We start from the raw sequence: 12,347 nt of genomic DNA, 5'->3' as shown, positions 1-12,347 counted from the left end.
TGGATCAAAACTGGTAAAGGGAGGAGAAACACTGGAGGCAGTAAAACAAAGAGTGAAAGCTGGATGGAACAAGTGGAGAGAAATAACTGGAATAATCTGTGACAGGAAAATTCCCAGAAAGTTAAAGTGCAAAATGTACAAGACTGTGATTAGACCTGTATTACTATATGGAGCTGAATGCTTGGCAGTTGGAAAGAGGGAAGAGAACTTGATGAGAAGAACTGAAATGAGGATGTTGAGATGGATTCTGCAGATTTCAATGAAGGATAAGATCAGAAATGAAGAAATCCGTAGACGATGTAGGGTGGTGGATGTGGTTGAGAAGATGCGAGAAGCGAGGTTACGGTGGTATGGACATATCATGAGGAGGGACGTTGAGGAAGTAACAAAGAGGGTAATGGAATTTGAGGTGGAAGGTAACAGAGGAAGAGGCAGGCCTAGAAAGAGATGGATAGATTGTGTGAGAAAAGATATGGAGGTATGTGAAGTGAGTGAGGAAGATGTGCTCGACAGAGACAAATGGAGAAGAGCAACCAAAGCAGCTGACCCCAGGACAGTCTGGGACTAAGGCTGTGAAAAAGAAGAAGAAGAAGAAGAATGAGGAAGACTTTCTTAAAAGAGGGGAGTTACAGACATACAGTAGAATTACAGTCATAGTAAAGACTCGGAAAACCCCTTTGAAATACTGTATGTCCCACTGCAGGAAACCTGCTTTTTTCTTGTTTTCTCCCTATTTTCTCTTAGCAAAAGTGTAGTATATTTGATTAAAAAGCAACTTACCTGAAATCTATGGCCTAGAATATTTGAAATGTGTGAAAGGTAAGGCAACAGTCGTATGTGTTGCCTGCTCTCAACTTAACCTGACAAAAAAAACATTTGGTGTGAACACAAGGAAAAGAACATAGTATGGAAATTTACAAGACTATGAGAAACTGTAGAGTGCAATTCTAAAAATAGGGAAACATACAGTAACACTTCAATCATCTCTTGTTTATGATGCCAGAGGCAGGACGAGACAAGGCTTCCAGTCAGAAGGGATTAGACAAAACTCTACTTATATTGTAGTCCTGTTCAGTTTGGTTTCTTCTCATTACTTCAAATATATGCACATATATAAGATTATGGATTTTTGTTGAACTTAAATCCAACAAAAATATTTTTTCATTAAGATTCATTTAAAAAAAACCCAACTTATTCCAAGTGACACCAATTTGCAAGGGCTAAGCAAACACATTCAGCTCGTGACCTCCTGCTTTTCTGGGTAACATATACAGTATTCCATTGATATAGCACACACGTTTCCAAGAACAAGTTTCATCTCATGCATATACTAATGAATACAATACTAATGCATTTCTGTGCTCTAGTATCTGGCATTATTACAAACTGAATGAAAAGTGCTGAATAAATAAAACAATAAATGCTTTAATTATTTCGACATCTTCTCTAGCAGCTGGGCAACACTCAGCTATTTAAGGAATGAATCACTAAGTAATGTCTCATTAATTATTCTTGTTACTATCCTGGATATATATCCACATTCTATATATTGCACAAGTAAACCCAGTGCTGTTACCCATTCTAGACATGACTATTACTACACCAATGTGATGTAAATATCTTCCATAATACTGTAAATAAAGATACAGTACACACCCTATTGGCCTTCTGTTGGCTTAGATCTGTGCTTTGTTGTTTCTTGTTTTGAACAAACATCAATTCTAACTGAAATAACTGAAAGAAGCTACTACCAGGAAAGCCTTAACAAATGCCAGATTTAATAACATTTTCATATTTTTTAATCCCAGTCAGAAAGGAGTTTGCTTTCGCCGAGAGGTTGTCACTGCTTGTAAAACTTGCAGGACAAGGGTTAAAACCTATTATATGTTTTATTATTTTTGTACTTTAAACATAAAACCAGGAACAGTCCTAGATCTCTGGAGCCCTGTTAGTTCCAAGGGCTTTACATTCTGGTTAAACAAGAACGCTTTTACCAAAAACAACTAATGAAACAAATAAAGTAGCTGTTAGAAATGCAAGGAAACTCAAGGTGTAAAACAGACAAAGCACAAGTAAGTGCATGGTAATTAGTGAAAACAAAAAAGTTCATTAACTGTGTCAGGCCAAGCAAAATGCATTAAGGTTGTGGAGATCTGTAGAAGATTGCAGAAATAGTTGAACATGCACAGAACAATGCTACAGAGCAAGCAATGTTGCCAGTCAGAGTTACAAACTGACATCAGCACAAGCGACAAGCCTGTCAAAACTACTGGAGACAAGCTAAGAGCCAGAAGCCCTTTTCCAAACTGAGAAACAGGTCAGGCAAACAGCAGAGCATACAGTAACCACATGATGCATGGCTAACAAAACTGGGTTGTGCGATATAATCTTTCAAGGAGCTGTGGATCTTCCAAACGTATCGCAAATAAGCAGCTTGGCTTTTTAGATTTGGTCCCTATGTTCATAGTCTATTTGAATGTTTTGATCCACAACTGTGCAGGCAAGGAAGCTCCCAAATGCAATGATAAGAGTCAAGACACAACAAAGGGTTTGAAAACAGTCTTTTAAAGGGTTTTTAAATTACATTTTTTAAACTAAGAATGGTTAAAAAACTACCAGTACAGGAGACAGATCTAAAGGTCAAACAGATTTTTTAAATTCCTACAGTTATGAAAAAAAACAAAACATCTGTAATCCATACCTACATCATAGTTTGCAAAACTTATCAAAATATCTCTAGAACTTATTATACCTGGAATCCTGAACTAAGAACATACTGTACGCTCTTAATTCTGATTGTCTGAATTATATCAAAAATATATTCAGGCCAAAACTGCACAGTTCCTTTCTCGCCATCGAAATCACATAGAACCACCACCATCCTCCTTTAGTGTAGCATTCTCCCTCGAGTATTAATTCACTTATTTTGAAGCACACTGCACAATACAGTACCTGCTTCATGTCAAATGAATTGTGTATTTGAATCTTTCAACAGCTCTCCATTGCGTTGATGACCCTGCATCCCTTACAGCTTTACAGTAGTACAGCTTTCAAAAAAATATTTTTAAACAATTGCAACAAAAAGAAAAGCTTAATGGACAGGGTTGCTTACCTTGCATTCCATTCACATTCCAGTTTTCTACAGGTCCACATCTTTCCTGACTGTGGTTTAACAGTCATGTTCAATTTTCAGCAAGACAGGGAGGGAAGAGAATTATTAGCACTGTGCCTTATCATTCAGTTGTATTTGTTTAATACAAAAAAAATCTGTACTTTTAAAGTCACTATATACTGGCAAAGCACAAACAAAAGTGTTATGATACACTGTGACTTTGACCATATCTTTCAGTTCTGTAGGTGAGGTGTCATCCATAGGGAAAACCATCTTGACTTGCTATTCATTGCAATTCTGGTCTTGTCCACTCTGCAATACAACCAGAGGTATTTATGTATCGTTTTTGCCCACTTTTCATGATGATTCTGTTCAAGCAATGAAGTTCTCTTCCTCTGAAATGAAATGACAAAATCCCAAACCAATCTGAAAATTCCAAATCTGATGGCACAGCACTGTAGCAAGAAAAGGATTTTAATGCGACGTTTCAATAACGTAAGAAAATTAAAAAAAGATATGAAAGTCCTCAGATTTAATAGTATTCTGAGATTGTTCTCTGAGATACAATGGCTGCATGGGTAAACAGGTTTGCAAAGGATTTCAATTCATCACAGTAAATTGGCTCCTTGCACATTTGGAAGTTTATTCCTTCACAACTTGGCAGGTCTGAATGCAGTAAGCAACTTATGGAGGTGACATCACTGACTTTAAAAGCTTGACAGCATAGAATTCAGTCACGGCAGAGAATCCATCATTTTGGTTCCATAAAATGTGCCGTTCTCTGGGAAGTGGCTCTGCGTCTGCTCTGAGCCCATGAGCAACCACGATCCAGGCCTAGCACGGGCAGAGCGAAACTTTGCACTTTTCAGTGGTGCCACGAACTGGACTTCACAGGCTAATATCCATCAGCCACTGAAGTTGCTGCAGAAGACTCATTGCAGTGAGAATGCCACATACTGTAAGTTAAACCTAGACAACGTGGTATTCTGCCGCGGCAGTGGCAGTGTGCGTCTTTTGGCACAGCGGAGTTCGCCACTGTCTGTGTAAACTCAGAGTCCGTAAGTGATCTCGATTGAACCCTGGCAAGGGCCGAGCAGAGAATCCCGCATTATTTTTACATAGAATTAATCCCAGCTGCTAGAGTGAGGCTTTCTCCTTAAAGACATGATCTGGCCAGCTAACAGACTATGCTGGTAGATGGGGAAAATACTGTTCATCAGGACACACCACAGGTACCGGGGGCTTCATTTTCCATGCAAGACCATTGCTAAGAGTGGGAGCAGCACACCTTCCCACTGAGAGTGTTAATAGCTTAGATAAGATGATAACCGTAAATCATAATGCATAATCAGTCACAGCAGCCGTAGACACACGCGCACTGGCTGAGATAGGCAGTGGAAGATTTTGAAAAAGTGTCTCACAATGTGAATCAGGAAAAACACTGTGTGAAGACTGAGAGAATAATGTGAGTAAAGAAGAACTGAGAGAGAAACGAGTCCTGCCTGTGTGAGAGAACATCCTGAGGGAAAGAGTAACAGAGAAACGAGGAAGATCTGAAGAAGGAAGGGTTCTGTTCGCCCTTCAACGCAAGAGGAGCAACAAATGATCTACAGTATCATCCCCGAGGGGTCCAGCCTCTAGTCACAGCATAGCATCAGGCCACTTAAACCACCAAGAAGGTCACAAGCCATGACATCATGATAGGCTAAGAGCTAGCATTGTCATACATATCTAGAGAATGGAAAGTATAGTCACATTAAATTAACAGTCCCCCAAGAAATTAATTTTTAAGTTTATTGTATAGATTAAAAAACCTCCTATGTGGATCTAATGGCTTTCATGAGAACTGCACATCTTCAATGAAGCAAGCACCATTCACTTGCATACATTTTTTTCTTTCTCTCTTATCCAACAGATTTCCGGTGACCTAAAAAGGAATTTCCTAAAATATACCGTGGCAGATCCCAAGCTCTGGGAAGAACAGCTCGGGGACCTACCCACACTAAAACAGCCTTGCCGGCTCTGAATAACCCCCTCTAGGATTAATATTCTGCTTCTAAGCTCTTTTTCAGGGAATCAGCATTTTCAGAAATGGTGCAGTTTCCAGCATTTTGCGTGTGTGAAGCTGAGGGTATGAGTGTGTCTCCAGCTTTTGCTGTGGGCTTCTTTCTCTCCAAACCGGGATGAGCTCTCACCCGCCCTCTCAAAGGCTCGCCTCTCTGTATGGTCCCAGGTATTGTCTCAACTTGTCTGTGTGAATTATGATGCTAAACATAGCACTTACAGCCAGGGAGAGTGTTGCTTCACAAAATTTGTGAAGTCTGACCTTGTGAAGGTTAGAGCCCTTGACTGGGGCTCTAGGTAGCACTTCACCAGGGGAATTAACACATGCTTTTGGTTATAATATGCATTTGTCATGTTTTAATGTTTAATAAATTACTGGGGCAGTTACAGAAGAAAAAGACATAAAATAAAGCTTTACAACCCGTGATATAGCTCTTTAGCCAATTGGAAGCACTGTAGTTAATGTTTTGTTAAAAATATTTCCCATGACAATAATCAAGCAGTGTCCTGTTTTGTCTCAAAGATTATACTGTAATGTGCTTTAACATGCTAGGCTCCGTTTTAAGTTTCTGCAGTGTCTCACACTACTCTTGAACCTAGCTTTTAAAATGAACTGTTCACTGACACACCTGAAAATGCAGTATGCTCTGCCAAAGGAATACAAAGGCTACCTACTGTACCTTTTACCTTTAAATGTAAATACAGTTTACCATCACATTTAAATGTGAAGCAGTAACCACAGAGAGCTTTCTTGCTATGATCTTATGAATACACTTAACCCAGCTACTATATCCGCCACTGATATGTTTTGGTAAGAGATGGAAGTGATCAAAAGAGTAATTTTGAGTGATCCATGCCGATGTATTAGACTGCTATGCTCTGCAATACAATGAAAAGGAGATACCAGCTTTTCAGAGTATACTTACTGTAAATAAGCATCTTTATATAATTATTTCCTGATGTGTGTAACATTAACAACTTCCCTTTTTCCCCATTATTACCTGGGTGTTCTGACTTCCTTATCAGGCAGTCAACCACTAAAATAAAAGAGCTTAGGTATTTTTTTCAGGAAAAATAAATCCTGCTTTACTGCTATTGTGTTGCTTGGGTGTGTATCTTCTGACTGAACCTGTGCTACAGCTAATGGGATGGTCCACGTTTAATGTGGTTCTTCCGGACACAAATGTCTCACCTTTTAAAGCAGCCTGACCACAGAGCAATTGGGATGAGTGTGGACAACTGATGATCCGGTCAGAAAGGATGCCCTGGGAATAGCACATGAAAAACAAAGGTAAAAACTGAAAGTCTTGGAGAGACTGAAAGGGAAGCAGAACATGAAGAGGATGGATAGGCAGTCGTGGTGAATTAAGCAGCGCTGTCTGAAGGGTAGGATTGTGATTCTAGGCATGTTTCAGTGTTTCCACCTGAGTCTCTGTGAGGGGAGCAAAATCTGCACCCCAGCACTGGGAGCCTGCAGAGCTGTCACACTCTGCTTGGCCAGATTGGCTTGCCATGCTGATTGCATTGGCCTTGGATATTTTCAGTGACAATCAAAGAAAGACAGGGCTTTTGTTCTCATTTCTCAGTACCTGACCAATTGTTCCAAAAAGAAGAAACTACTGTATATCTGGTATACTGTAATAAAGAGCAGGAGTTTGACACTCTTACTCTGACACTGTAAGCACATACTGTACAGTATGCCACATACTGTATAGCTAAATCTACAGTATGTAGTCTATCTATGCATACTGTACACATTGATTGGAATAGGGTGTAATTTCAGACCTAGGGTGCTATCTGCATGGAATTTGTATGTTTGCATGGATTTGTGTCAGGTGCTTGGGTTTCTTCCAACAGGCCGAAGACATACAGTATTAGTAGGCTTCTGGGAAAATTGGCACTGGCACTGGCGTGAGTGTGTGTGGGTTTCTATTTATCTGTTTGCGCCCTGCGATGGACTGGTGTCCTATCTGGGGCAAATCCCACATTGCAGCTGTTACAAAGTCATTTTGCTAAAGAAAAATTGTCTTGTCTTGAAGTCTGAAGGCTTGACAGTCTTGATTCCAGGTCATGGAGTGGAGCAAACTCCCCAGAGAGTAATAGGAATGACCTGCCATCCTCTGTCATTAAACTTCTGAAGGAAGATGATTGGTCGGGTGAGATTAAAAACCAGGAAGCAGTCTTCCAGTGACAATCAATATCAGATGTCTTTAAAGAGGACATCATCTGTTATGTGCCTTCCCTAGAGGGAGGAAGAGAAGGAAACATCCTACTCACTGTGTAACATTGGGCTTGTACAGCTGCGTGAGTTTTGGGAAAACATTTTTGGAAAATGTTTTCAGAAACATTTGAGAGTTGTTAATTAAAAATGTTTTTAGAATGGTTTCATGAGCGATACATATGTTTAGCTGCCAGTAAGAAGATTATCTACCTGACTATTATAAGGGAGGGACTTCAGGAAGTAAGAGGAGATTAAGGTTTGTGTTCTGTTTTGAATATTGAGTAAATAAAGGAGCACAATACTGTATTTTTCTATGTACAGAGTTCAGCAGTGTGTCGGTTTCTCTGAGCCCCACCTATTCAAAGAGCCAGTTACTGCACCCTGCCCTCAGGTGTGCCACAAATAATAAACTGCACAGACAACAGGGGAAAGGATCCCTTCTATTTTCTGTGTTGGTGTTCTGATGACTAGGAGGAAATGTGGCATTTAACACTTCTTCTATAACCTTGAGCTGATAAGAAAGCTTACTGAGCTAAATGCCCTCCTCTTGTTTTTATACCTTTCTTAAGTTGTTATATAGCTTTCTTCAGTGCACATACTCTATTTCAAGCTGCATACACGATATCAAGGACGGATGGATATTTTGACAGACGTCACAGGTGTAATCTGACATTTCAGACTCATTCAGAGAATGCCCCATGTTACACAAGCCACAGATCACAGGACTGGGGGCAATTTATACAGTGGATGTTTTTAAAAGACTTTGTTTATGCATGAAAATGTACTGTGTACTGTGACAATCTTTTCCATTTTCTCAATAACGTCTTCTCTGCTTAGTTATAATTATTGATTTCATGGGGGCATATCTTTTAGAATATTCCACTATATGCTCCTTGTCTTTCACAATGGTATTCACCATGGATAACTTCCATCTGAGCTCACATGTATAATGAATCACCCTTTTCATATCTATTTAATATATCCATTTTTGTTTCTAACCCAGTCATTTTATGCAGCTTCTTCACTGTGCCAGTATCACTTTTCACATCAGATTTTCTCTGGCTGACCATGGTTTGAGTAAATTCACAAGAAAAAATAAAATCCGAAAGCTATAAAAAAAAAAACACCTCACTGCTAATCACTGTACAGTAAGGTCTTAACATTCATGAAGGTTTGGATCAGAGAACTGTCAAATGCACATATAACCAAGTCCACCCCTACACATTTACAATATACATATATGCACAATAGTACATAGTTACATATGCTTTTTACTACAGAATAGAGTATGTTTGTATAAAAGACACGGTAAGTAACGCGTCCTTATGTGATAATTAAAGTAGTAGTACTAATGAATTTAGACTGTCAGTGAGTCATTTCCAGCCTGTCATTCCCCACACTGCTGACACAGAACCTGGAGCTTTCATCAAATCAAGATCACATTGAGATGCAGATGCTGTGTAGTGGAAACAGTGGCAGGGGGCAGGAGATGCTCACTCACTAGTTAGATTCGGCTCATGACCCTAAGCCGGCGTACTGCTAATTTAAAAGTTGAGGTTAACAGCCTTCAGCTTGATTTCATCCTGCTGTGCTTCTCTTCCATCCAAGACCCAATCAGCCAGACCGAATTGAGAATAAGCAAATTTGTGAAGGTGATCACCTACAGTGTGAGGTCCCACAGTGATCCCGATAAGACAATCCCCTTTCTTTTTCAGAGACATGAAGAAGCACCGTCAGCCTCTGTACCTTTAGAGAACTGATCAGCTTCTTGTCCAGTTCATCACTTCCAAGTTAGTCATTTGCAATCAGAAAACTATCTCACATGTACAGTAATGAAAGCCCTAAGTCAAAGTCAGTTTTATGCTCTTTGAGAAGATGGTACATTAATGCCTCCATTAACTGCTTATGCACATGGCAAACAATTTCTTACCCAAAAAGTTTGAGAATTATCTTCTCAATGTGGCTACAATTAATAAGGTTTAAATGGTGTTTAAATAAGGGCAACATTAAAAGCAAGCACTCAACATTGGGATCCCTGTTAAGATTAAGTTTTAGATACTGTGGCTTGATCATCAGAAGTAAAATGCCTACTGTATTAAAAAAGGAATTATATATTAATGTTTAGAAAGCTGCATCCTCACAAAATATCTGCTATTTATTAGAGTATTTTTAAAATATGCAGTACATCAAAAGCAAAAAGCTAACTCTTTAATCATAGTGGTCTATAAATGCACCAAATATACAGTATAAACCTAAAAGAACTGGTAATGTACTAAACTACCACACAGTTGTACTAGGTATTTCTTTACAATATGAGAAATGTGTTGAGTGAAATAATGTCTTATTTTTCTAGACAGGGTGTAATGAGTACTTCAATGATTCTTTCTTATTTCTGCATCTCCCTTTATATGTTATATGAGTGTGACTAATCAGTTTACAAACAAAAACATACTGATAAGGATCCAGTTTTTCAATAATTAGCCATTATGATTACACAGTATACTGTACGTGGTATTTTCCAAACAGGCCTGTGGCTTAAAATCAGAATGAGAATGTTAAAACATCTTTTTACCTTCATCTTTTATGACAGCTACAGGACATTAATTCTCACAGATTTGATCTCATTTACACATTTTGTTTGTTTTCATTAATTTACGATTCCCATCCAACATAGTGACAGTCTATCATGAGAAAAGGGAAAGTGCTGAGCAGAGAGTTAAATTGAAAACTTAAAGACCCTTGAGTTTCTGCATAATACAACATCATTCTCTTTTTTTGACTGCGTGAAGTGGTTTGGAACTAACCATACTGTATAGGCATCATTGCAGGTACATCAAGGTATTCTGTCAAGCGATACATTCTTGTTGTTGTTTTGCACACAGCTAGAAGCATCAATTATTATTTTCTTATGTCCCTCCAATTGTAGAATCACCATTCCCTCACCTGTCCCGCTCACTGCAGCAGCTCCTGCCGGAGAGGTGATGGCTGTATGGCTGTCCTCTGAGACACTTGTCAGGCCATCTGTCTCTTAACCACACGGCAATTCTGCTGCACCTGCACAAGAGCTGCACAGGGGGAGAGGACAAGCACAGCTCTCATCCATCACTTTAATTTACATGCTCCTAACGAGCCAAGTCAAGTTTACTGTGGAATCCCAGTCACAGTTGCCCATTAACAGCCAGCCCTAGACCGTAGTGTCAATTGACATTCTGTTGGGTTCTGCACTTCAGTGAGCGCTGAAGTGGATCCCCTTCCATATGTCAAGTACTTTGGTAACATCTGGGACAACTACAGCTATAGAAATGCTATATAAATGCAAGTAAGTATTCATTCTTATTTCTGTTAATACTATATTACTATCTGGGGCAACTACAGCTATACAAATGCAAGTATTCATTCTTATTCCTGTTAATACTACATTCCTATCTGGTTTTATATCTGGTGACACTGTTTGCATTTCTATAAGTTGCTGCATAATAAACTAATAACTACTCTTTTAATTTTAACCACTGTTTTGAGTGAACAGCTGATCAGAGTTAATGATCTAGGAGAGTCAAAGCAATACTTTTAAATTAAGTACTTTTAATAATATTTGAGAAGCACTTATTCCTTATATATGAAGAAATAAAATGTTTTCTTTTTACTTCTGGGTGAAGGTAAATTTACCTAGATTGATCACACCAAAACAGGACTTACTGTACATCATCTCCATCTTTTCTCCATCTTCATGGAACAGGGTAAGACAATGTATTCATACATTACTAAGCAAATACTGTAACTGCTTAAAAAGTTAACTGTCCTTATCATACATTTTTATAACCTCCAACATATGAATATGAAACATCTTCCAGGCACTGGCTTTCTAATTAATGTACAAGACACAGATCCATCAGAATACTGTTTTTGACAAGCACCATTTCAAAAGACTGACTGACAACACTGTTAAGAAAGACTGCCAAATGCTTTAGATATCTTGTTTAAATTAACATGACATAATCCAGTAAGAAACAATTCAAGACCCAAGTTCATCGGCCAATTAAATGTAATAAATGTAGTTTTGTATAAATATATTTAAAAATATTTATACATATATAAAATAATTTGTGACACTCTTATAACCTACTTTTTTGGTTTTGTATTTTACATTTACATTTGTAGAATGGATCCTATATCAATGCAGGTCATTCTACATGATAGAAAAAGCAGAGCAACAGTATGAATATGTCCTAGGAAGCCTAACACCCAAAGGGTTGTGGGAGCATGCAACAAGCTGCCATTTTGTCGAAGTCCGTGTCCTGGCGTCTTGGATCAATTTGCTACTAATTAATAGAGGTGCTAACGGCCTCATCTATCATTTGTAACTGTTGTTATGTTCTCACATAAGTCACCATGAAAAAAGAGGATGTCAATCAATGGTGAAAAGGGTGATATTAATAAAAATGTGCATCACTACTACAAGCAACATTGCTACTACAAGCAACATCATTTTGGTTTACACCCATTATAGTTCACTTATTAGCAGATGTTTCAGTCTTTTGGTAAAGTGAAGAATTGGAAATGAGTCCCCCGTGGGCTCTTTGCTAATTTTCAAATGTAAACTATCAGTAAAAATGCAAAATCTCATTTATCATGCATACTTTATGGACAAACAACAGCTGTTTAATAACGTCAGTTACTGTTACTTGTATCTATGACTCGCAATCACATTTATTTTCATCACCACTAGTTTTAAATTATATGGTTATATTTGCGTTTTTCTCCTAGAATCCACTGTATTGGACTAGCAAGTAATAATGACTTTGAGAATGGTTAACAATGCATACATACTGTACTTTCCTTTATTTAATCATTTTATTCTTGATATTACTATTGTAATATTGGAAACACTGTAACTTCAGAGTGAAATGCACAATTCAGTGAAAATAAGTAAAATAAGTTTTTAAGTAAAAT

The sequence above is a fragment of the Lepisosteus oculatus genome, chromosome 16, assembly GCF_040954835.1.
Source record: "Lepisosteus oculatus isolate fLepOcu1 chromosome 16, fLepOcu1.hap2, whole genome shotgun sequence".
Taxonomy (NCBI): Eukaryota; Metazoa; Chordata; class Actinopteri; order Semionotiformes; family Lepisosteidae; genus Lepisosteus; species Lepisosteus oculatus.
This window is presented reverse-complemented; position numbering follows the sequence as displayed.